The sequence below is a fragment of the Crocuta crocuta genome, unplaced genomic scaffold (assembly GCF_008692635.1).
Source record: "Crocuta crocuta isolate KB4526 unplaced genomic scaffold, BGI_CrCroc_1.0 scaffold217, whole genome shotgun sequence".
NCBI classification, from domain to species: Eukaryota; Metazoa; Chordata; class Mammalia; order Carnivora; family Hyaenidae; genus Crocuta; species Crocuta crocuta.
In genome coordinates, this window is record NW_027532208.1 from 6,378,093 (window position 1) to 6,404,569 (window position 26,477).

The 26,477-nt window shown below is 43.9% G+C and overlaps 1 protein-coding gene across 2 annotated transcripts in view; it reads left to right on the plus strand.

Moving 5' to 3' along the window:
- GALNT17 (polypeptide N-acetylgalactosaminyltransferase 17) overlaps positions 1 to 26,477 on the plus strand; it is a 440,178-nt gene that overhangs the window by 153,580 nt on the left and 260,121 nt on the right. The window lies entirely within an intron of this gene.

Genomic DNA, 26,477 nt, shown 5'->3' on the forward strand with positions numbered 1-26,477 from the left:
TGAACTGTGAGATCGTGACCTGAGCTGAAGTCGGATGCTTAACTGACTGAGCCACCCATGCACCCCAACAGTAAGTTTTAAGTAAAAAACAAGATCACCGTGATCTTTACCTAGAGACTACAGTCTGTAAAATCTTAGTATATTGCCTTTGAGTCAACGTTCTATACAGTTTATGATTATGTGATATATTGTTAGTATCCTGTTCTCACTTAATATTATTTCATGAGCACTCTCTGAAGTTATTAATTATGATTCATTATGGTCATCATTATTTCCGTTGTCGGAAATTTGGCTGTCAGTTTTTCGTGATTCTAAATAACAATTTGATGAATGTCTTCTGACTCAAATCTTTATGTGTCGTGAGTTGGTATTTATTTTCTCAATCTTCACTTTTAAAAGTATAATTCTTATAGTGTATCCTAAGACTACTTTTGAAGACCCTAGATACAGATTGGGATCTTGTCCTCTAGAAAGTTCATGGCAATCCTCACTTCTGTTGGAATAGTATCTGTCCCTTCCAGACTGCATACTCACCTTTCAAAAACGCTTTGCCAAGCTGATGGGTGAGAAAGTACACACCATGATTTTTCAACTTCTACTGTTCTGTTTGAGAGTCTTACCTCTTAAGCGAGTGGTTTGCATCTTGACTGTCGCGTGAAAGGTCTGTTCTGCGGGCTCAGATTTGGGAATTATTTGTTTTCTCCGTGGGAAATGGAGAAGAGGGATTGGTCATGGAATCAAGACATTGGCGGAAAAACCTATTTTCTAGGCAGGCGTCCACGTTGGCTTAATGGGTTCTTTGTTTTCTGTTAGATTTGTAGTGTCTCCTTCTTCCCTTTTAGAGTGTGTCCTTGCTTAGAGTAGATTGTTCCTTTTTCAAATGGATTTTGTACAAATCAGTTAAGTATCTTGGTTACTGAGAAAAATAGATTCAAGATAAAGAAAATTATCTTAAATGGATTTCAAATTGCAGCATTAGCCGAGAAACCTGTTAAATCTCTCTGCCTAATAAACATACATTCATTTTGAATCGCTAAGAAAACATACATCACCCCCGTTGGAAGCTATTTTGTGTTCCTGGACTTTTACTCTCAAACACATCTGGCTGTTTTCATTTCCTGGTGCTCTCTGATTAGCCTTTCTTGTTTGGATGTTGGCAAATAAACAGAGCAATGGTGGGTTTTTTTGGAGGGTTTTTTTTTTTTTTTTTTTTTTTTTTTTTNTTACTGGAAGTGGGTCAGTTAAACAGATATTAGTGAGCATCTATTATGTGCCAGATGGTTTTTCTCCATACTAGAGACAGAACACTGGGAAAGACATAGTTCTTGCCTACTTGCTTCTTCTCTAGGGATGGAGGCGGACTGAAGGCAGATTGATTTGACACATTGTGGTGGATGTGGTGTGTGTCAAGCCAGAGATGGACATAGACAGTGTGGGGAGGTTTGAGATGGTACGTGAGCTTCATCTCAATCCTATTACCCCCATTAAGGGTTAGAAGATGGACAAAGGGAGAAAGATACGGATGGACCAGCCACCGGACCAATAGCAGAGTTGAGGGGCAGAAATAAAAACATGGCGTGCTCAGCGGGGAATGTGTGGCTCAATAGCGCTCTGTACCTTAGCATGGTGTCTTGAACCTACCACTTGCGTCTGGCCCCTCCTGGAACTTTACTAAGATGATAGTAAAGAACTGGAGAGGATGGTAATCTACAAGGGACAACTGAACACGTTAGGGGATGACATCAAAGCAGAAACACCTACACAATTTTGAGATCAGAAGAGGTGGGGTGAATGGTAACCGACAGCAAACTGGATGAGGCTGGGACCCAAGCTCCTGCAGATGGTGGGGTGGGGTGGGGTGGGAAGAGCTGAAGAATGCAGCCCAGTCACATCTCAGAACCCCAGAGACTCAGGCTTTGGAGGCTCTGGGTACTTCTGAGGGCTGGGGAGTAGATTTGAAAACAGGGATTATAGCTGTGCCCCCAGATTCTTTCTCCAACACCACCCAGCCAGGCTCTGCCCTGCCCTGCCTGGAAGAATAGGGGAGATTTGCTCTCCAGAAAAGGCGAGCTCTGGGCTTGAGCTCATAAGATGTAGGCTAGGACAGAGGGATAAGGCAGCATACCATTTGGGGACACCCTCAGCATCATTACTTACCCCCCACCCCCCGCAGGCTTTGACACCCCTGTAAATCAGTACTTTGAAGAATCTATTCTGAGGAAATTAGACTGAGAAACAGGCTAATTGATATGATAGTTGGCTCCCCTCCCCAAATTTCTCAGTTTGTCTCACTTTAAAAAAATTTTTTTAATGTTTGTTTATTTTTGAGAGAGAGAGAGACACAGAGCATGAGCAGGGGAGAGGCAGAGAGAGAAAGACACAGAATCTGAAGCAGGCTCCAGGCTCCGAGCTGTCAGCACAGAGCCTGGTATGGGACTCAAACCCACGAATCGTGAAATCATGACCTGAGCTGAAGTTGGGTACTTAACCGACTGAGCCACCCCGGCACCTAACCTCACTTAATAGTTAGGCATGCCTGTTGTCAAGCTCCATTTGTCCACACATAGCTGTCTCAGTCTGAAATAAGAAAGGAGAGCCAGGATCTCTGGACATCTCTGGAGCGGCTCGCTTACAAAGGGCCTTAACGACAGCAGCAACAATAGAAAAGGCATCTGGAGGAGGAAGAGACTCTAAACTTGAAAACTCAGATAGCTGACTTAGATCATGGAATATCTTGTTTTGTTCACAGAACAAGACCAAGTGCTATGGTAAAGTAAGAATCGGAGAGTAACAGAGAAGTCTGGCAAGTTAAAAATAAGATGGGAATAAATAATTCAATAAGAGAGTGGAAGTTAGCATTGAGAAAAACTTCTGGCAGATAGACAAAAAAATGAAAAACAGGAGAGAAAAATCAAAGAAGTGGATTCATCCAGCTGATTTGACATTAAATAATAGGAATATTGGAAAGGGAGCAGAGAAAATGGCCAGATTAATGGTGTAGCATAATTTCCCAGGCCTGTAGAACACAAGCTTTCAGGTTAGAAGGTCCCTCCCTGTGTCTACGGATCAATGAAAAGAAAACTTAAACCCACATCATGGCACGTGAATGTTTTTGCCCAGCATCTCAGATCTCTGTTTCTAGCTGGGATGCTGCCTGATGCGTGAATGAATCATTTAATAAAGCCAGTGAGATCTTGAAATTAAAAAAAAAAAGTAAATGTAAAATTTCACAACAGCTTGGAGGAGGAGAGAATCCTAAAAGGTTTCAGAGAGAAAAGGTGGATCAAATAAATAGTTGGTATTGCATGTCACAGTAGCAACAACATTGAACTCTAGGAGATCAGTTGACAACACTGTTTTCAACCTTGAATTCTGTGGTCAGCTATTGAATGCTTTGTGCCAGGAGCGAGTGCAGATTAAATACATTACCTTTCTGTAGGGTCTGTACAAGTGTCCCTTCCCTTCATCTGTTTTCAGGAAGCTACTTAAGGATATGCTCCAGCAAAACAATGGGGTAAAGTAAGAAAGAGAATGGTAATAGGATTGAAGAAAGAGAAGAGTACTAAAGGAAGAGCTAATGAAGAGATGTCCCAGAGTAATGGTTTTGACTACATTAAGAGTTATTATTATTATTATTGCTATTATTATTGAGGCATCATTGACACACATTATATTTCAGGTCCGCAACATAATGACTTGATGTGTGTATACATTGTAAAGAGACCGCGACATGTCTGACCAGGCTAGTTAATGTCTGCACACCATTAACGGGTTGCTTTTTCTTGTAACGAGAACTTTTGGAATCTTCTGTCTCGGCAACTTTCACTTGTAAATACAGTACTACTCACTAGAGTCACCATGCTATACATTACATCCCCAGGGCTTATTTTATTACTGACAGTTTCTTCCTTTTGACTCCTTTTACCCATCCCGCCCCCTGACTCTGGCAACTACTAGTGTGCTCTATCAATGAGCTTGTTTTCATTTTGTTTTTAGACACATATATGTGAAATCAGTATTTATCTTTCTCCGCATTATTTCACTTAGCCTAGTGTGCGCTCCAGGTCCATCCATGTTGTCACAAGTGGCAAGATTTCATTCTTTTTCATGGCTGAATAGTAGTTCATTATGTGTGTGTGTGTGTGTGTGTGTGTGTGTGTGTGACATTTTCTTTATCCATACATCCACTGATGGACACTTAACAGTGTTTCCATATCTTGGCTGTTGTAAATAATACTGCAGTGAACATGGGGGTGCAGATACCTTGCTGGGTCTTATGGTACTTCTATTCTTTAATTTTTTGAAGAACCTCTAGGCTGTTTTCCACAGTGGCTGCACCAATTGACTTTCCCGCCAACAGTACGCAGCGATTCCCTCTTCTCCGCATTCTCGCCGACACTTACTTCTTGCCTTTTTGACACTAGCCAGGTGTGAGGTATTATCTTGTGGTTTTGATTTGCATTTCCTTTATGAGGATTGATGGGGGGCATCTTTTCATGTGCCTTTTGGCCATCTGTATGCCTTCTTTGGAACAGCGTCTGTTCAGATTTTCTGCCCATGTTCTAATTGGATTGTTTATGTGTTTTTGCGATTGAGTTGGAGTACATTTCAATATCAATCCCTTATCAGATATATGATTTGCAAATATCTTCTCCCACTTAGTAGGTTGCCTTTTCGTTTCGTGGATGGTATTTTGTTTTGTTTTGTTTTGCTTTGTTTTTGCTGAGCAGAACTGTTTTAGTTTGATGTAGTCCCACATGTTTATTTTCATATTTCTTGCCTTTGCAAGGCTTTTTTTAACCATTCTTTCAGAAAGTTTGGGACTGAATTAGTGATAGAAACAGAAGGGAAACAAGCAAACTTCTGACAAAGCAAAGCAATTGTTAGCCACAGGGGAAAAAAAAACACCAGTTTCTTAAGAAAGGAACTTTAATTGTATATACTCTGGCTCAGCTGGGGACGATATAGTCACACAAATGTAAATGCTGGATATTTTACTTACCAGCAAATTATGATATAGCTGTGTGGGAAGCAGGAGGGAAAAATGTGTGCGTCAGGTGCTGGAAGTATAAGGCCATTCAGTCTTCATCCGCAGAAACAGAGAATCAATGGAAAAGGTCTAAAATTTAAACATGAAGAAAGAGTAGCGTTATCATTGTTATTAAGGTACATGGAGACTGCAGAAAGGAGACGGGACTGTATGTGTTTTGTTTTCAGAAAAGGTAAATTAAGCATTAAGTGTAAATCTACACAAGAAAAGCGTGAAGTGCAGGCTAGGAAGGGCGGAAGTATGGTCGAAGAAAGAGACGGCGAAGAAAGGAAGAGGTAGGTTGGGTGACACAATCACGTTTGCCTTCTTAGATTGTTCTGGCAGCTCTCTGGAAGATGAGTTGGAAGGCGGAATCCAAGATGAATTTGAGAGCTTGCCCATGGGCCATATAGGGTAGCCAGAGGTACCACTGTAAATAAATTCGGGCTCCACAGCAAAAGTTACCAAATGAATCTTTGCTAATTGTAGATTGACTGTTGCCGTCCAAGAGTGGCAAAGGACTTGTCCGTAGAAGCTCTGATATGTGAGCCCTGGGGAGGTGAGGGGAGGCAGGCATCTGGGGCCAGGGTAGTTTCCTTCCTCCTGTGTGAAGTTCAAGTCCCCTGATGGGCAAGATCCTTTTCATGAAGAGAGCCCTCCCAAGCGTAGAGAATTTAAATCAGCTAGTTTCCTTGCGATTTTGTACAGAAGCTTATGTTGCATTAATTCTTAGTGTTTTATTCTCACGCCATGCTTAAAGAAATTGTTTCTCTTAGAAACGTGAAGGAACTTTTTGGGAACGGTGGGGTTAACCATTTGCTTGTCTTGTTGGCATGCAAATGGCTTCTACAGTGTTGTTTTCCATTTCATTTTGATTCTGCGTGGGTTTTTTTTTTTTTCTCTTCCTCTGCCGGACAGATAGTTTAAATCTGTACGAATCCCAAACTGTCAATCTTGCCAATTTCATTTCTTCACTGCTTTAAAGCCGAGAAAGATACCATCCTTTGGAAAGACTTATAATATATTCTATTCTGTTGATGCTGCTTTTTCGTGACTCTTCTGTTTCACTCCTTTATCCATGTAGGGTTTATTTGAGAATATCGTACCTGGAATGTGGTGTGTATCTTTTGTTTAAAATGTCTGTTTCTTTTCAAAGCAGCTTTTGCAAAACAAACAAACAACCAACCAACCTTGTAAATAACTCTTTTATTTGGAGGTGCTATTTGTAATGCAGTTTATGTGTTTTATGTATGTGGGCTTCTTTTCTAAGCTGTATACTGTTCTTTGGTCTCAGGTTTTTTTCTTTTCCTTTCTTTCTTAAAAAATTATTTAAAATGATTTAAAAATTTTTAATGTTTATTTTTGAGAGACAGAAAGAGAGAGAGACAACAGCATGAGTGGGGAGAGGCAGAGAGAGAGGGAGACACAGAACCCGAAGCAGGCTCTAGGCTCCAAGCTGTCAGCACAGAACCCGACATGGGGCTCGAACTCACAAACCACGAGATCATGACCTGAACAGAAGTCGGTTGCTTAACCGACTGAGCCACCCAGACGCCCCCAGAGTGGTTTTTGACTGAAGTCTCCCATCGATCTGCCGGGCACTGTGCGAGCAGCATGAAGAGGAGCTGAGCCCTCTCGGAAGTCCGAGAGCGTGGGGAGGAAGGTAGGTGGCTGTTCCCATGAGTCAGAGAGCAGTGCCAAGGTAGCCTTGGTCTTACTGGCGAGCAGGGAGTTTTTCCTCCTAAGAGAAGGCAGGGCATTTAAGAGAAAACAGCCTGTGCGTCTTAGGGGACTGGACAAGTTCTTAGATTTGAGGGTGAGGGGAACAGCACCTAAACTTTGGGCTAGAACAGAGCTTTGAGGGTGAATTGAGGAAAGAGAAATTGGAGGGGAAGCAGGTGGCCAGATTGTGAGGCACTCATGTGCCAGCCTGGGTTCTAGCGGGGACTTAATCATCGTCAGTCGATGCTGGTGAAGGATGTGAGGCAAGATAGAACTATTGGTATAATCCCTTTTTTACGAAAGATACTGATTAACTGTGGCAGGAATGCATAGGTTAGGTTACAGCAGATGGGGGCTGATAGAAGGTTGGCTAAATATATTTAGTCTTTCCTCTGTCCACCTGATGTTTGTAGAATGCCAGCTGAGTGCTAGGCGTTATCCAATGGGGAGGTTATTGCCACTCTAATAACAGAGTGAGCATTTTATTATTAGCCTACTATTTTTATGGAAATGCCTTCTCTAGCAAAGTAAGGACTAAGCAGGGATGGAGCAGACGGCAGATTCAAGAAAAACTTTCTGAGAATCAGGCAGATGAGGCAACTAACTGGAAATGGATGAAGTGGGTGCAATCAGAAGTTTCTAGCTTGGGAGACAGAGTGAAGTGATTTCATTAACCGCGAGAGAGTTCGTTTTGTGTGGAAGACAGTAGTTTTGCTTGTCCACGTTTTCCCTTAGTTATGGTTTTCCTGAGGCAACCACATGAGACGAATCTGCCAGCTTTATTCATCATGTGACAATGCGCGTGCGAGCGAGGAGGTGACATTTGGTGTCCCCAGAAGTCAGATAAGGCATTAAAAACCCCAGTCCCGTCCCTTGCGGAGATATACCATTCTACATCATATCGTGGCATATTAATGATCTGCTTGCCCGATTATCTGGTAATACGGTGGGCCGGGGGTGGGGGGGGGAACCACCCAGCAGCACAGAAATCTGTCTGTGCTTATTAAAGCCACCGCTGAGATCCTTGTACACTTTTTATGGCTGGCCTCTTCCTCCCAGATCATGTCGGTAATTTATGGGGCGTTTCTACTGCTGTTATCTTCAATTTCTCCTTTGGCCTCCTGCTTATAAATCCAGATGTCAAGTTTCTTTGGAATTCATTTTGCTTTGCTTAGGAAGTCCCCCCTTTCTTTTATTGCCACAAATTCTAACCTGTTATATTCCAACGACGTCCGCCTTGGACGCACCTGGTGTGGGACATCTGTGGACCGTCTTCATGTCATATCCAGAGGACAGCCGCACCAAGTTTGGGTATGGAGTTCAGGAACGACATCCATGCTCCGGGCTGACTGTGGAGATTTGAGAATCATCCAAGTCCAGCGGGTATCTTATGTTGAGTCTCTGTGTGTGTACGCAAGTTATAGTGTTATAATTACCCGACTCAAATTCTCTGCCCCCCTGTGAAAAGGAAGAATCTGATTATTGAACCGGTGACTGGGCTTTTTTTTTTTTTTCCCCTGAATCATTTCTCTGATGATCAGTATCCTGTGTCTCATAGGTCGGTTTCCTAGCAGAGCGAAAGCACCTCAAAGAAGGTCAAGAATCCTGTGTTACACTTCGTCTTTCACAGATGTGGGCACAGAGGGTAACTGTCCCATAAATACTTGTTGGTCGACATTATAAATAGGTGCATGCTTAGGGGTGTCTTTGAATCACTAACCACAATAATTATTCCCTTTTATTGACTGCCTTTTATGTTTTGTCACCGTGCTGCATGTTTTATTGATCTTGTTTAAATTTAACTGCTCTCTGAAGGAGCTGTTCTCCTCTCTGTTTTATAAATGAGTTGAAGGGGGTTAAGAGAGGTTGAGTAACCTGCCCGAGGTCACACAGCTGGGAAGTGCTGGAGTCCAGAGTCAAAACCCAGCTCTGTGTGTGTCTTCGAGGCCTGTGCACTTGCCCCCCCCCGCCCTCCACACACACACCAAGTTACCTCTTCAGGCCATGCCCTGAACCTTCTACTCCATTCTGACACCGTCAGAAGGAAGAAAGGTTCTGAGTCAGAGGAACAGGACAGTTTCTTTGGAGAATTGTGCGTGTGTGTGTGCGCCCGTGTGTGCGTGCTTATGTGCATGTACTTCCTTCATTTGCCTCTCTTTGTCCCTTTTACCCTTTCCAACTCTAACAAAATTCCACCTCTCCAAAATTGCACTTTGAATTTGATTAAGTGTGGCACATTGAGGCCCCATCATATGTGATGTGATAGAATCGAAACCCTCTTTAAGGGATACAGTTCTTTTTTGGGCAAAACTCAGGGAAAAATAAATAGTGCAATATTTATGAGTGTAGGAAGTGTCTTACCATAGAGTTGATTTCACCTACAGGAAGGAACTTCTTCGGCTAGGGCCGGTCCTCACCTACAGCGATGGGGATATGCAAATGGCGGCGCCCTTCATTTACTATCCATTCCCAAAGTATTTGTGCGGTGAATGTTGATCCCATGTTTGTGGGTTCCTTGGGTCTGAAGAGTGTGTTTACATCACTAAAAAACCTTAATCTTGTTTTTCATAGAGGTCAATAACATGGACTTGGATATCTGTCTGAGTCCCAAGCCTCGCCTTGCCTCTTCCTAGCTCTGCACCTGTGGGCAAGTTGTTGAACCTTTCAGTGCCTCAGTTTCCTCATATGTAAGATGGTGATGTGATGGTACTTACTTCACAGAATTGTTATGGGGAGTAAATCGATTATTTCCTGGGAGCTGCATAGACTGATCTACCAGGCAGCTGTCTGAGCCTTTCTCGTGCATGAATGATACCTGATCAATAAATATTAGTTACAGTTCCAGCTTAAAGATCCTTCATTGTACATACCCCTTATCCTTAAAACACCTTGCATGTAATGACAGAATCGTTAGGAAAACATCTACCTGAATAGTAGGGCACAGCTGTATGTGTCTAATATGGAAAACTCAGATCTAGGGTGACAAGTATTTTCTTACTGCCAAGTCAGCACCAAAATCCAGGGGACCCAGCCTGAGACAGATGCCAGGCTGTGATGAGTGCCTGGGAAGGGCATGTGGCTTCCTCAGGCTCTTTCCAGCTGAATCACTTTCCAGCTGAATCAGAAGGGCTCAGCTGTGGGATCCGCCACTTCCCTCCTTAGTAAGGAAGGTCAGTTGGGTGTTTTGAGGGCATAGGACACATAGCAGAAGGTGGCAAGATGATACCAGCTTTGCCATCATCAATGGCAATCAGATCGAAAAGGTAGTACAGTCAGCCCTTGAACAACATGGGGGTTAGGGGTGCTGACCCCCATGCTGGTGACAATCCGTCTATAATGTTTTTTTTTTAAATTTTAATGTTTTATTTATATCTGAGAGAGAGAGACAGCATGAACAGGGGAAGGTCAGAGAGAGAGGGAGACACAGAACCTGAAACAGGCTCCAGGCTCTGAGCTGTCAGCACAGAGCCTGACGCGGGACTCAAACCCACGAACCATGAAATCATGACCTGAGCCGAAGTTGGATGCTTAACCGACTGAGCCACCCTGGCGCCCCATGCCTGTAATGTTTGACTCCCTAAAATCTTAGCTGCTAATAACCTACTGTTGACCAGAAGCCTAACTGGTAACATCAACAGTTGATTCACACATGTTTTATACGTTGCATGCAATTTACATTGCCTTCCAACAAGAGGGTAAGCTAGAGCTTAACGCAGATGTTGTTAAGAAAACCATCAAGAAGAGAAAATACATTTACAGGACTGCTCTGTGAAAAATCTGCAAATAAGGCATTGACGCCATTCAAATCCTGCTTGAATACAGTTCAGACAGTTCAGGGATCAGCTGTAATATGTGTTCTTACCTTTTCAAAAATTGAAATGATTTCTTTCACCACATATTAAAATAACTTTTCCATGTAAAGGGCTGGGTATTGAAAAGCCTAGAATGTTCCTCAAAGTAAGTTCTTTGGAGCTTGCCGAAGATGTGGGTTGCTGGGCTGTCCAGAGTCCTTGGTCTGAGGTCTGGGCTCTTCTCTAGGAATTAATTCCTTATGTTGAGAACCTCTGAAATGGCAAGAGAATTTGAAGAGAGCAGGTGGCATTCCTCTGTGGCCTTGACTGCAGGATGCCTGTGTTCTCAGTGAGTTTTGATTTTTTGAGACTTTCTGTGAAGCTGGTCCAGTGTGGAACTTGATGCAGCCTCTGAGGCTGGCCATCAGCTTGGGGCAGCTGGGCGAGGGCAAAGGAGGTTCTGCCTCATCTTCTGGGCTGGTCTGGGGTCCCCGAAGTGCAGAGAGAACCCTTTATTGCCTCAGTCAGATGCTCCTGCCTTAAAATCCCCGACTGTTCACAGTCAAGAGGCAAATGACCCAATTTTCATCATTATTTCCTGCGGGTAGTGGAACGATGGAATCTTGGAATAAATGTGATTTTTCAAACAGGGGTCTGGAATGTTCTTTGGGTAAGTGTGTGAAATGTGGAAGCTCTAGGGCTCACATCTCTGCAGGCCTGGATCTCCCAACATGGTGGTGCTCCTGGTGGAGCACTGAAGTCACCTGGGGACCTCTCCCCATTGGGATGGCCATGCTTTCCCCAACAGCGATCGACTCAGAATCTCTGGGAGTGCGGCCCAAGCATCAATACTGATTTTTTTAGAAGCTTCCCAATTACCTCAATATCTCATCAGATTGATACTCAGCAGGCTATCATGTTTGGGGAAGTGTGGCCCTTGCATTTGACTCACCAGGGCTGCTGGTTAAAACTTTCAAGTCTTGGGCGCCTGGGCGGCTCAGTCGGTTAAGCATCTGACTCTTGGTTTCGGCTCAGGTCGTGATCACACAGTTTGTGGGATTGAGCCCCACGTTGGGCTTTGCAGTGACCTCAGGAGCTTGCTGAGGGCTCTCTCTCTCTCTCTCTCTCTCTCTCTCTCTCTCTCTGCCCCTCCCCTGCTTGCACTCTCTCTCTCAAAATGAATATATTAAGTTTTTAAAAACCCTGTCAAGTTTTTGGCCCTGCTTGTTAGATTCATCTCCCAGTTAGCCCCTGAGAATAGGCGCTATATAAGTCTACATCTTCACAAGCTGATTCACTGGTATGATTTCAACCGAGTGATTCTTAGTTTTGAAATTTTGAGCATCTTGGGGCCCCACCATTTTCTGAGACAGGGGAAAGCAGGCGGAAGAGAAAAGGAAGGGCAGGGCAGGGTGGGGCTTCCCACGCTTGGGGAGGCGCCCATCCTTCTTACTGGTTTACCAATGAGTCGTACCCCTTGCTCCCTCCTATCTCATGCCCTCTAGGGCATCCATTTAGTAAATGAAAATGAGTAGAAATCAACCTCACTTTGGGATGCGTGGGTGGCTCGGTCAGTTAAGTGTCCGACTTCAGCTCAGGTCATGATCTCACGATTCATGAGTTCAAGTCCCACATCTTGCTCTGTGCTGACAGCTCAGAGCCTAGAGCCTGCTTCGGCTTCTGTGACTCCCTCTCTCTCTCCCTCTCTCAAAAATAAATAAACATTAAAAAAAATTAAATAAAAAAGAAACCAACCTCATTTTGAATGATCTTCCTTTTCGTACTGTATTATACCCCCATGAAACAGTGGACAGCCCTCCAGAGTGTTTCAAACATAGAGACTAGGGTCAAAAGACAGATTCGCAGCTGAGATACTGTTTGCGCTACCAAGGGCATCGTAAGCATGGAGGTCAAAGATTTAGCTCATTTTAAAGAAAAGATTCCATTTCTAGAGGCAGTGACAGCCTGGCTGTCCAAAAGTTTATGAACTTGCAATGTTAATTTAATCTCTCATTTGAACCTGAAAGGATTCTCATCTAAGTGCATTAAAGCGAGGTTGCAGGAAAGATTTGCCTCCGTTTCTGTTCCAGAGAGCTTTCTGGACCAGTTCCAGTTACTCGCATGGGGAACTTGAAATCAGAGGATAGAAACCCAATGTGAACCTTGTCCTGTCTATGCAAATGGATCAGCTCCACGGCGTGTTTACAACCTCCGGGGTTATTGAGTACCAAATGCTTGTTCCCCAGATGTAGATGTGACGGTGGGAAATGGAATTCTTGATTTATAACCTTAAATCAAACCAATGTTGGGATTTACAGCCGCAGTGGTCCTTGCTTCTGCAGCCCTTTGATGCCGTATGTAAGGATTGCGGACATGCATGAACTGTAGGCAAAACGCTCCCCTCTAGCAATGCTCAGAAATTCCCACGATGCCTGTAACTGGGGACTTCTGCAGTTGGCAACCTGTATCTTTCTCGGGGATTCTCCTGCCTGCCCAGACCTACTTCCCCTCTCTGTAGCAGTGCACTCGGAGTTACAGCAAACTCAGACACACACACACACACACACACGTACACATGTACACACACACACCACACGAGAGAGCCCAGGCCAGCCTACACGAGCCTGGTGTAAGCAGCCTGCCAAATTCCACCCTGATTTGTCTAGTGGCTAGTTATGTGAAATACTTCCCTGAAAACATTTGTTTCCCAGCCCTGAATGTAATCAACAGAGGCAAACATCTCTGCAATCACAATGCCGGTTTTTTGTTTTTTTTAATGTGTGGAGTTCTTGGTTGTGTTTGCTCTGAGAGTAAACACCCCCCAAAGTGGCAGCAGGGGAAGTGCTCTGTAACAAGGTGAGATTTACAGCACTGTGAGAGCTGGGGGAGGGGCGGGCGCAGAAGGCTTCTGGCAGAATGGGCGAAACTGGCTAAATTCAGGTATTAATGGGAGTGCTCTGTGTGCACTGCAGAGGGAGACAGGCTCATCAGTATTACAGATGGAATATCCTTGGAGTTAATTTAGAAAAAATTCTGATCAGCCAACAGAGCTTTGAGGATGGATGCAGGCAGAAGAAGACTGTGGCATATGGAGGGAACATATTTGTTCTTGGAAAATCAGTAGAAAATGTTTAATGTCATCATAACCTCATTTGCATAAAAATAGTCATATGCACCAAGCCAAATGAAAGCAAAAGAAGACTTGATGGACCCAATGCCGTGTCGAGTCGCATTTCATTATGAGTAACATCAATAATTCAATTGAATAAATAAATACAAAATTGCTTCAAGTAGATGTACCATGAATTATCATCCCTTGAAAATCCCTTTAATGGTACGTGTTGCAATGATGGAGCACAATGTGCCTCCATGGACAGCACGCTGCTGCACACTTGACCCTTGATAATAATATCGAGCCCTCTAACTCTCAGATGCTTTGTAGACACATGTGAAATTTTTGTAACACAATCCTATTCATAACATGACCTTGAAGAAGCTCTCAGATCTTCGTCATGGTGAATCTAGTCCCACATTGCACATTGGTTCACTTATGCAGTATCTGATCACAGGAAGTTTGAGGTGTCTTGGACTGTGCTATTCTAGACATGAAATTCTTTTATTTTAAATGTTTTTACTGTTCATTTAGTTTTGAGAGAAAGACAGAGACAGAGTGAGGGTGCGGGAGGGCAGAGAGAAAGGGAGACATCAAATCTGAAAGAGGCTCCAGGCTCTGAGCTGTCAGCACAGAGCCCGACATGGGGTTCAAACTCATGAACCTTGAGATCATGACCTGAGCTGAAGTCAGATGCCTAACCAACTGAGCCACCCAGGCGGCCCAAGAATTCTTTTTTTTAATGTTTATTTATTTTGAGAGAGAGAGAGGGAGAGAGAGAATCCTAAGCAGGTTCCACACTCAGCACAGAGCCCAACACGGGGCTCAGTCCCATGACCCATGAGATCATGACCTAAGTTGAAATCAAGTTGAACACTCAACCATCTGAGCCACCCAGGTGCCCCTATACATAATTCTTAATAAATATTTGGAACCCTGGTGGCAGAATTAGAGTCATTGTTCTTGTCTTACAAAGTCTGTTCAGGAGAATTCTTGTGAGTTCTGTTCAGGAGAACTATAAATTGTGGCATGGAGGAAATTGATGGAATTTATTAGTTAATCGATTTCAGTGAACACTTTGAAGGACTATGTAGAGAGCCATGGGCAGGTTCTACGGGAGTTGTGACAGGTGGGTATCCTACACACAGACACGAATTTCTTCATTCAGCAAATACTCATTGATCAGCTCTCACGTACCAGGTACTGTGTTGGATGCTGAAATTATAATGAAAGGCAGATAATAAGCTGGGAAAAAGAAATGCAATATAAATATAGATTGTGGTAAGTGCTTTGAAGTAAATAAACAGAGTGCTGATATGCAGAGTAACTGGAAACAAGGTTGTGGTTTAGAGGAAGGTCCGCTGGGGAAATCGAGGAGAGGGGCAGGAGCCACAACTCAGACATCAGGCAAACAAACGCTCCCAACAGAAACAACAGTCCTCAGAAAGGGCCCAAGTTTGGTGTGGGCTTGGCTTTGTCTAGGAACTGGTAGGAGATACTGGCACATGGTTTGAGGAGGGTGGAGATGGAGGTGGGAACCCGATCATGCGGGACTGTAGGCCGTGGTAAAGAATTTGGGATTTATTCCAATGGGAATAAGAAGTGGCATATTAGGTTGAATAGCGGTCACCCCCAAATGCAAATCTATCTGGAATCTCTGACGGTGGCCTATGGAAATATGGTCTTTACAAATGAAACTAAATTCAGATGAGGTCATACTAGATTAAGGTGGGCCCTATGTCCAAGATGACTGGTGTCCTTATAAAAAGAGGGGAGACACAAAGACACAAACAGACACAAGGAAGAAGGATGTGGGAAGACAGTGGCAGAGCGTGAAGTGATAATGCATCTATAAGCCAAGGGATACCAAGGATGGTCAGCAATCTCCAGGAGCTAGGAAGAAGCAAGGGTGGATTCTTTTCTAGAACCTTCAGCATGGCCCCAAACACCTTGATTTCACACTTCTAGCCTCCAGAGCTATGATTTCTGTTGTTCTAAGCCACACATTTTCTTATGGCAGCTCTAGGAAACTAATATTAATACTAATGGAAGCCACTGGAGTTTTGATACAGGGAAGGGTCATGATCTGGTTTATGCTTTCAGAACATCATTCTGAATACTTTTGGAGCAAGGGCTGTAGAGAGCAAGAGTGAAGCAAGGAGTCCAGTTTGGAGGATGGTTCAAGTAGGAGATGATAGCAACTCCAACTTGGTGAACCTAGGGAGGTGAAGAAATGAAGAGAGGCTGTGTTGGAGGTAATTAAGGGAGACAGCCAGGTTTTAGGTGGAACCATATGGGTGGATGGTGGTGGCATTTACTGAGCTAAGGATGACTGAAAACCGGATAGATTTGGGGAGATATTTAAGAATTCTACTTTGGACATCTTAAGTAGAATCATAGAATAAGCATCCTGTAATTGGAGATACCAGAAAGGTGACTGAACTGTTTTTGAATCTGGAGCTCGGATGAGAGATTGGGGTTGGGAATATACCTTTGGAGGCAGCAGCAAAGAGATGTCCACTAAAACTGAGGTCACTAAAGGGGGCTAGGGATGAGGCAAAGGCCCAGGATTGAGTGCTGAGTCATTCCAAAATTTAGGAAGAAGAGAGGAATTCCGTAAGGGATGTGAAGAGGGAACAGCAAATAGAGAAGGAAGAAATCTGGGAGAATGTAGTGACCTGGAAGCCAAAAGAAAAGAGTATTTCCAGAAGGAAGTGGTCACTAGCCGGGAGTGGTGCTGAGATGCCCGAAGTGTTCAGTGGGTTTGGCGACAGGAAGTTCACTGGTGACCTCCACAAGGGTATTCAGCCCTGATTGGGATCGGCTAAGGAAGGAATGGGAGAGACGGGGTGGGGACAGCAAGCTGACTATTCCTGGTGATTTTATTGTGAAGAGGATAAGAGTCACGGGATTGCATCTAAGGGCTTTGGGAACCGAAGCAGTTTATTGATATCATTACGTTCATTATAAATGTTCATTGTGATGTAACTTCAGACCTACCGAAAAGTTGCAAGAACAGTATAAAAATTCTGCATGCGCTTTACCCAGCTTCCTCAAATGTTAACATTCTATAATATTTCTCTCTCTCCATATGTACATATTTTTCCCCCGGAACTGTTTGGAAATGAGTTGCAGACATGATGCGCCTTTCCCTCTGAATCCTTCAGTATGTGTATCCTAAGAACAAGGCATTCTCTTACCTAAGCACAGAACAAAATGGATAATACTACCTGTCTCCAGAGCTTATCACATACCACCAGTTGTCTCAATGGTGGGAAACCAAAGTGCTCGATCATGTGTTACATTCATTTGCCACATTTTTCGTTGGTTTCAAAATGGTCCTTCAGTGTTTCTTTGTCTTTCAAGACATTGATTTTTTTTTATTTTCAAACTCTAGCAACCATATATATATATAATATATGTAAATACATGTATACATATATGCGTGTTTATTATATGTGTGTGTATGTATACATACATATATATACACACACACACATATATATATAATGTGTATTTTTTTAAGTAGGCTCCATGCTGGGGCTCAAATTCACAACCTCAAGATCAAGAGCCTAGCTGAGATCAAGAGTCAGACACTTAACTGCCTGAGCCATCCAGGTGCCTTGACAGTTGAAGACTGCAGCCCAGTTATTTTGAAAACCATGCCTCAATTGGGACATGTCTGCTTCTTCAGAATTAGCCTCAGGTTATGTCATTGTGCAGGAATACCACTGAAAGTGACGTGTTCATCTCAGCATGTCTTAGGAAGACCCATGTGGGATCTATTTGTTTCGTTACCGGTGGCATTAATGTTGATCACTTGGTTAAATTTGGTGTCTGCCTGATGGTTACATCTCCTGAGCCCTCCAGTACAATGTTGTGTTAGTAAGAGCAGGTGGGTTCCCTTGCCTTGTTTTTGACCCTCACAGAAATCCCTGTAGTAAGACACTGTTTTTAGGACTATGGTAAAATTGTTTGCCTGGTTAAGAAAGTATTGGGACGCCTGGGTGGCTCAGTCGGTTAAGCGTCCGACTTCGGCTCAGGTCATGATCTCACAGTTTGTGGGTTCGAGCCCCGCATCAGGTTCTGTGCTGACAGCTAGCTCAGAGCCTGGAGCCTGCTTCGGATTCTGTGTCTCCCTCTCTCTCTGCCCCTCTCCGACTCATGCTCTGTTTCTCTCTGTCCCAATAATAAGTAAACATAAAAAAAAAAAAGTATCTATATTCCTATTTTCTTGAGTTTTTTAGTTAGGATAAGTTGCATTGGCTGAAGGTTTTTCATATTTTCTATACTTCTACAAATAATCGTAGATTTTCTTCTCCCCTATTGTGTATTATGTCATTCGAGTTTCTTATACAGAAGCAAGTTTGCATCCCTGGAATAAATTCCACAAGGCCATGGTGTATTATTTCCTGAATGTGATATTCACTCTTATCATATTACAACTTTTGCAATAGTATTTGTAGTTCTGTCTCTTTCTCTCTCTCTGTGCTGTCCTTAAGAAGTTAGGTCTCCATAAAAAAGATTTAGGAAGTTCTCTCCCTTTCCAATGCTCTGGAACAATTAATGAGAATTATGACTGTGTATTTTTTGAAAGTTTGGTAGAGTTCACTTGTGAAACCTCTGGGCCTGAGAGTTCTTTCTGTGATAATTCCTTGCTGGTTTTCTTACTTTCTCCTGGGGAAACAGGACTATTAAAGGTTTCTGTTTCTGATGAGGTCAACCTTGGTAAACTGCCTCTCCCTAGGATATTGTCTGGTCCATCGAGGCTTCCAAATTTATTTGCGTACACCTACAAATTTTTCTTTTAAAATGTGGCATCAGCAGTTATTTTTCCCTTTGGTTTCTTCTTTTATATTTTTCTGCTTTTTCCTTTTTTTTGATTAAACTAGCTACAGGCTGTCTTGTTTTGTAAATTACTTTTTAAAAACTAGAATTTAGATTTATTGGTGAGATGGTGTGTTTTTCCATTCTCTAACTCATTGACTTTTGCTTTTGTATTCAGTATTGCCTTCTTCGTATTTCCTCGTGGCCTACTTTTTGTTCTTTTTCTAGCTTTCTGAGCTGGTAATGAAATTCAAGTATTTTTATTGCTAAAAGATTTTTTTTAGTTGATTTATTTATTTTGTGGGAGAGAGAGAGGAAGAGAGAGAGAGAGAGAGAGACAGAGAGAGAGAGAGAGAGAGAATCCCAAGCAGGCTTTGTACTGTAGTGGCTCAATCCCAGAAACCATGAGATCATGACCTGGGCCAAAATCAAGTGTCAGATACTCAACTGACTGAGCTACCCAGGCACCCCTATTGCTAAAACTTTTTAAAGCTTTGAATATTCTTCTTATTTCGGGCTTGAAAGTTCCCCACTGACATTATGTGGTGTTTTCATTACCATTATTTTTCAGAAGTACTTTAATTTTGGTTTCTCCTTATCCTGGACTCATGATTTGTTCAGTAGTTTTTTGTTTTTTTTTTTTTTTTAAGTTTCCAGGTGGATGGCTTTAAAATATTTATTCAGGGGCACCTGGGTGGCTCAGTCAGTTGGGTGTCCGACTTCGACTTAGGTCATGGTCTCACGGTTCATGGGTTCGAGCCCCGCATCAGGTTCTATGCTGACAGATAGCTCAGAGCCTGGAGCCTGTTCAGATTCTATGTCTCCGTCTCTCTCTGACCCTCCCCTGCTCATGCTGTCTCTCTCTCTCTCTCTCTCTCTCTCTCTCAGAAATAAATAAAACATTAAAAATAAAATAAAATATTTATTCATAATTTCTAATTGTATTGCATTGCGATCAGAGAGTGTTGTTTGTAATATTTCTATTTTATGATAGGTACTCAAGTTTCCTTTGTGGTTATTTTTTACAACTTCCCCCGAGGTTGAAAAGAAGGCATATTGTCTTTTTCTAGGAGTAAAGTTTGATGAATGACCATAAATTCTGCCATGTTGGTTGTATTATTTAAGCATTCTATATTTTTACTCATTGTCTCTTTGATTTGCTTATACTAAGAGTGGGGTGTTAATATTTCTTATTAGTGTGGGCTCTTGCCTATGTTTTCTTATACCTACTGTGTTGATTCCTAAAGATGGCTGCTGCACTATTTGGTGCATAGATAGGAAACATTTTTATATCTTCACTGTGAATTACAGCTTTTAGCATTCTAAAAATCACCTTTATTCCATTTAATTAGTTGCATTTAATGCCTTTTTTCTTGTATCCACATTCGATGGTATTGGGATCATGAACCCTGCTTTTTCCTTTTTATACTGTTAATGAGAATTTGAAGTTTTGAGAATTCTTCATCTTTTAGTAATGCTATAATTATATTTGTTCTTTTACCCATTGTTAATTACTATTTTAGATAATGTGGTGAAAAAGTTGGATTATGGGAGCCCAAAGTTCTCATTGATGTTTTTTTTAATTTTTATTTTAATGTTTCTTTTTGAGAGAGAGAGTGTGTGTGCTTGTGTGAGAGGGGGCAGAGCAGAGAGAGACACACAGAATCTGAAGCAATTTCTAAGCTCTAAGCTGTCAGCACAGAGCCCAGTGCGGGGCTTGAACTTACAAACTAAGAGATCATAACGTGAGCTGAAGTCAACTGAGCCACCCAGGCGCTCCTCTCTTGGTGTTTTTAAGTTGGGAGATACTAGATTTAAAGTTCATACTGATGAGAATATTGACCTACATCAGTGAAGCGATTACATCAAATCCTTTGAGCTCTTGGTATACTACAGATTCTTAGACCCCACTCTATGTAGACTGGATTAGAATCCCTGGAAGTGGGGCCCAGCAATTTGTATTTCAAGGGACACCTACTTGGTTCTTTGCTCTTTAAAGTTTGGGAGTTACTGGGGCACCTGGGTGGCTCAGTTGGTTAAGCGTCCAACTTCGGCTCAGGTCATGATCTCACGGTTCGTGGGTTCAAGCCCCACTTCGGGCTCTGTGCTGACTGCCAGCCCAGAGCCTGGAGCTGAAAAAAAGTTTTTAGATTCTGTGTCTCCCTCTCTCTCTGACCCTCCCCTGCTCACGCTGTGTCTTTCTCTCTCTCTCTCAGAAATAAATAAAACATAAAAAAAAATTTTTTTAAGTTTGGGAGTTACTGGTGTAGATGGGAAAAATGATAAAGTCAGATACGGAAACAATTACGCTTGGTTACAACACTGCAAACCCAGAATCTGGGGGACTTTGGGTAACTCATGTAATATTTATGGGTCCCATTGTGTCATCATTTATATATTCATTCAACAAGAACTCATTGGTCACCAGTAAGTTCTTTTAGGTTTACTAATTTCTTTTTAAAAAATTTTTTTTAACATTCATTTTTGAAAGACAGAGACAGAGCGTGACTGGGGGAAGGGCAGAGAGAGAGGGAGACAGAATCCGAGGCAGGCTCCAGGCTCTGAGCTGTCAGCGTAGAGCCTGACGTGGGGCTTGAACTCACAAACCATGAGTTCATGACCGAAGTTGGACACTTAACCGACTGAGTCACCCAGGCGCCCCTGGTTCATTTATTTCTTGATGTAAATTATAGCCATCAGAAAGTTAAAAGAAAAAATCTCTCCGTATATTGTATTTTACACCTTGCTGTTAAGAGAGAGGAACAGATGACAATCCCATATCTGAAATTCAGTAAAACCAAAGTGGTTTCTGCGTCTGTCATTGTATGCAGCTCAGGCCAATTTCCCATGCCTTGTCTGTCTGCTGGGTGTGGGGTGGCGGCGATGCTCTATGGCCGTGTTCCTGGAAACTTGCAAAATGAATTTTCCATCACAAAGTACTTCTTCCTTCTGGGCTCCTTGCTTCAGTGGCTCCTGGGACCTGGAAATCACATTTCTTCCTTTTCCTTACAAGTTGCGATGATGGAGATCACATCTTACCTGAATTGGTAGTCTTAATATCTGGATGATCAAGGGCACCTGGGTGGCTGAGTTGTTTAAGCATCCAACTCTTTTTTTTTCTTAAGCTTTGTTAATTTTTTGAGAGAGAGAGAGAGAGGGACACAAATGAGTGGGGGAAGGGCAGGGAGAGAGGGAGACCGAGAATCCCAAGCAGGCTCTCTCCTGTCAGTGCAGAGCCCAGTGCAGGGCTCAAATGCACTAAACCATGAGATCATGACCTGAGCCAAAATTAAGAATCGGATGCTTAACTGACTGAGCCACCCAGGTGCCCCTAAGCATCTGACTCTTGCTCTTGGCTCAGGTCTTGATCTCAGCATCATGAGTTCAAGCCCTGTTTTGGACTCCACACTAGGCTTGGAGCCTACTTCAAAAAAAAAAAAAATCTGGATGATCAAATGAACTAATTTTTAAACAAATGAGTTCACTAAAAGGTTTTAGAAAACAGCTAGGATATCTAATTGTTTGCCGTAGATTTAGTTTATACTGTGTATGTTTTCACTGTAGTTTGGTTGAGCCATAGGAAATTGCCTACATTTGCCCAGAAATGGCACTTTCCTGGGATGCAGACTACCACTTCCACTCTCTGAAACTTGGCCCCGGGTGTGGTCTGGCCACTGCCTTCCTGTTAGTCGGGAGAGTCAGGTGACCGTTCTCTGCTTTTTGCTTTATTATGGGTGAATTATTTACTTAGACACCTTGTCAGATTTTTAAACAGTTCCTTTTATGCAACCAAGGGCTGAATGAATTATCTCACACTCAACTGGAAGACCTTGAATGGAAATCGGCCCAGGATTGGATTGTCATTTTTCAAAATACGGTCTCGCATTTGAGTTGGGAGTTGGGGAGTCAGCTAGCTTGATCGGTGCGCCCCTCACGGCAAGCCTACCTTAGCACTTGAACCCCACTACCTCCACTCTTCAGTTCTGGAGATGGCCTTGACGCTCCCTTTCCTTTTCATGCCTCTTTCCTGTCCCTTCTCACTCTTAACTCTCGGGAAGAATCTTCGGTTCAATTCAACAAATAGCAGGTGCATGTTTACTGTGTGGCAGGCACAGAGCTAAGGGCTTAAGGAATGTGGAAATGGACGTGACATGTTCCCTGACTGCAAGGAGTTTATAATCTGGTAGGAGAAGTGGGCGTGTGCAGCTGGAATATTCAGCAGCATAAAATAGCCATGACATTGACTTCCCATTGAGTTTTACTCTTGTTGCCTAGGTTGAATGAATGCCTCCTGCTTCAGGTTGTAAAGCCTGGTGACGGTGGTACAATATATGTTATAAATAGCATTGCATCTTGACTGCAAATGAACCCAGGGGGAGAGAGAGAGTGCGTAGAGAAGGGCAGAAAAGGTTGAGTGCAATCTGGACATTCGTTTGGGGGAGCGAACTGTGGCTGGGCCCAGGTGCCCTTCACGTCTGGAAGAGGCTGCCTCTTAACCCGCGTGAGATTTTTTTTTGTCCCTGTGACCAAGACCACGTTTGGTGAGTGTGTCTGTGTGCAAACTTGCATTCTGCCCGTGAGGATGTGTGTTCATGCTTAACTGATTCAACGAGTACATTTCCCTCAACATATTACACCAAATGTACTTAACGGCAATTAGAATGTTTGCCGCCTGCTGTGTGCAAATCTCCCCAGAAAACAAAACTCTCCTAAATGGCAGTATAAGTAATTCTGAAGATTAAAGCCAGTGATTTGCAGAGTGCTTGGTTTGTTTGCTTCCTGCAAATATCAAGATTAACAAAGAAATTCATTGATCCCATTTCGCCTCCTCGAAGCTTGGCGCGTGGGCCTGGGGGAATACATCACACGTGGCCGTATGACTCAGATGGAGACTTGTTATTGCTTTCTTTTATGGCCAAGATGCTGATTTAGTGGCCTTTCCCTTGGCAAAAGTATCTCGACAAAACAAATCGGTTTATGTATATTACTACGGGAAATGCTCCACCCAGCCCTTCCCCCGAAACAGCCTTCTCGATGGGTGTGAAGCAAAGTGTGACCAATTTACAGCTGTTGAAAGGGCAGCTCGGGTCCCAAGTCAAGACTGTACTTTGTGTGATGCCGGATGGATCTCAGCCACTCTGGACAACTGCAAAAACAGTTTCTTTGCTTCTACTGTGAAAACAGGGCCTTGAACAAAACGCTCTTTGCATATCCCTTCCATCGCTAATGTGCGATCATTCTGGACCGTGGACCATGTGCCCTGGTTTACACCAGGCGCCGGTAAACACACTTGCAGTCGTGAGGCAAAATCTTTGCCCTTGGAGCAGAGACATCGTCTCCAAACATACGTGATGTCCTGGGCACCCTCTTCTTTTTAAGTTTACTTATTTCTTTTGGCAGAGTGAGAGAGAGAGCACAAGCATGGGAGAGAGAGAGAATCCTAAGGAGGCTCTGCACTGTCAACACAGAGCCCAGTGCAGGGCTCAAACTCACAAACTGTGAGATTATGATGTAAGCCAAAGCCAAGTGTCAGATGCCACCCAGGCGCCCCATGTCCTGGTCGCTCTATAGCAACCAGCTGCCCATGCTAGCTGCCATTTAGACAGTTTCTTGGGACAGCGTTACCTCCCTGTCCCCTTTCATCCAGACCCTCCTGCCCTCACTTTCACCCCCCCTTATCTGATCTCAAATCATCCCTCCACCTTGTCCTCCATCCCAGGCCTTTCCTGTTCCTCACTCCTGGGGTGCTTAGGAAACTTGCCCATAGCTGCTAAGTGGCACACCCAGGATTCAAAGTCACTCCTGCTTGAAATCTTGGATGCCAAGCGTGATCCATGTAGCTCTGGCCTCCTCATCAGCTGGGACTTGTTAGAAACGCAGGATCTCAGACCTCACTCCAAACGCACTGCATCAAAATAGGCTTTTGAACGAGATTCTCTGGTGGTTCGCATAACACTGTTGAGTCCAAGAAGCCTGGTCTTAGACCAGTACCCTGACCCAGATTCCCAGTAGGCTTTATTCCCGCCTTTTGGACCAATCCCCGAGGCATCTTGGCCGAGTCCCCACAAGCCAGGCGAGGTGGCTGGTGGTCTTAAGACACTTTGACTTGCACATCTCCTGTGCCTCTCGGGTGGCCGGACCTACCAAGCAGACCCCCCCCGGGGCAGAAAGGCTGTCCTGCCCTAGTGCTTTCCGGGCCCGAGGACTTTGCTACATCCGACATCATTAAAAGCAACCGAGGCAGTGTGGGGGGGTCAGCAGAGAGACCTGTAGGTCCCGTAACTTGCGGCCCAGACAAGGAGCTGCAGTAACGGGGTTCCCAAAGGGGTTGAATAATCGTACACCGACTGATAGGGAGGCAAAGTGCCCCAACTCCCCGAACTCCCTGACTGATAAGTAACAATTCAGCACTTTCTTCCACCTGTAACATATGTACTTGCACCCTGTCTGCTTCTCTGCACAACAGGCCCATGGCCTGCCTAGAACTAGCCAGGTACTGGAAGGGTCCACAGGCTGCCTGGGGCGGGCGTGGGGGTGGGGGGATGCAAGGCTCCTCTGAAATTCCAGGATGTGCCGCATGAGATGTCTGCTACACGTGACCGGACATCAGTCCAAGAAGTCCCAGCTGGAGATCCCCTTCAGCGCTTTTCTTGACATACATACAGGCTTCCCTTGCTGGCCTTTCAGGGGGTCCCTTGGGGCTGTCTGTGGCTGCAGAAAGCTTCTGATGTTCCACCCTGAGCAAGCCCCATCATCGCCAGTATTGTGCATCTTCTGTAGTTTTGTGCCGTCCCTCACGCCATACACCTACCGACACAGAGGCTGTGCGCGCAGGGAGAAGTTAGGGACCTCTCCTGACCTACCACCGGTAGATTGAAAAAGAAGACGTATTTCTGGAGCCAACCTCCTGCTTCAGGGAGGCCCCCCCCCACCAGAACAGAAGAGGCAGCTTAGGGGTGCCTTCGTGGAGGCTGGGGTCTGCCTCATGCCTGACCTTGTAAGCCAAATTGTTCTTCCCCATTCTCTCTCCTGACTGGTCCGGATGCTGAGTTCAGTATTGTGGAAACATGGGGCTAACTCTTGGTTCAGTACGCTGATTTCTAACTCCCTGAACTCGGATGTGTTGATCCGCCTTCCACCATTCCTGGCAGTGTGGACCTTGGTGTTCCTACAGTGTTTCCTTTGCAGGCATGGGTGGGGGNCTCCAGCACTCATCTTCAAAGGACTCGGTGCCCTCCACCATCCCACCCAGGCCTGTCCCGGGCCCTCTTCCGTGAGGGGTTCGCGTGGGAGTGGAATTCCCAATTTAACATCATTTTGCCGAGTAATAGCATCCCCATAAATATTCATCTGGACCAGTAGGAGATTTTATGGGGTATTGCGGACATTTTGTTACAATTTTTTTTTTTTTTATCAGAACCCATTTGTGATTACTCATTAAGGCAATTTTTAAACACAGACACACACAGATCCAGAGTCGGGGAGTAAGAAGTCTCAGGACGAGAAGAGTTAGATGTGCCAGGACACTCATTTTGAGAAAGTCATTACTTCGCCTGCTAGACCTTAACACGCTTCCTGCCTGCAATCAGGCCTGCTGGTGGAAGACGGAACAGGATTCTTTAAGGATGTAGGAACGCAGGACCAGAGGGACTCATTTGCTGGGGCCGAACGCCAAGTGAACATTCGTCTGTTGAAACTCGCTTCTCCGCTCTTCCCTTTCCCTCCATCGCCGGGCTTCTGGGAGGAGGTTTTAATTCAGCGTGTCTCTCCTTTCTTCCACTACTCATCGTACAAAACACTGGATTGAAATTTACAGATGTTTCCTGTGGTTTTCTAACTGTCACATCCAATAGATTTTTTCAAGTATTCTTCTAATTTAGTTTTTTTTAATTTTTATTTTATTTGTTTACTTTGGGAGAGACAGCGACAGCATGAGTGGGGCAGGGGCAGAGAGAGAGGGGAAGAGAGGACCACAAGCAGGCTCCGCGCTGTCAGC